Source organism: Pteropus vampyrus, unplaced genomic scaffold (assembly GCF_000151845.1).
Source record: "Pteropus vampyrus isolate Shadow unplaced genomic scaffold, Pvam_2.0 Scaffold79, whole genome shotgun sequence".
NCBI lineage: Eukaryota > Metazoa > Chordata > Mammalia > Chiroptera > Pteropodidae > Pteropus > Pteropus vampyrus.
In genome coordinates this window covers 6529474-6529867 of record NW_011888860.1, presented here as the reverse complement: position 1 = coordinate 6529867, position 394 = coordinate 6529474, and the positions used below count along the sequence as shown (strand labels likewise).

The 394-nt window shown below is 38.6% G+C and overlaps 1 protein-coding gene across 3 annotated transcripts in view; it reads right to left on the bottom strand.

Moving 5' to 3' along the window:
• GABRB1 (gamma-aminobutyric acid type A receptor beta1 subunit) overlaps window positions 1–394 on the bottom strand; it is a 391944-nt gene that overhangs the window by 148945 nt on the left and 242605 nt on the right. The window lies entirely within an intron of this gene.

Sequence of the window (394 nt, the reverse complement as noted above, 5' to 3'; positions counted from 1 at the left end):
TTTTGATTCCAAATGATAGCTTTGCTGGGTAAAGTAATCTTGGTTGCAGGTCCCTGCTTTTCATCACTTTGACTATCTTGTGCCCATCCCTTCTGGATTGCAAAGTTTCCGTTGAGAAATTCGCTGACAGTCTTATGGGAGCTCTCTTGTACATAATGAGCTGCTTTTTTCTTGTTGCTTTTAAGATTCTCTCTTTATCTTTAACATTTGGCATTTTAATTATGATGTGTCTTAGTGTGGGCCTCTTTGGATTCATCTTGTTTGAGATTCTCTGAGCTTCCTGACCTTGTAGGTCTTTTTCCTTCACCAAATTAGAGGAGTTTTCCACCATTATTTCTTCAAATATGTTTTTAATTCCTTGCTCTTCCTCTTCTCCCTCTGGCTCCCTTATGAT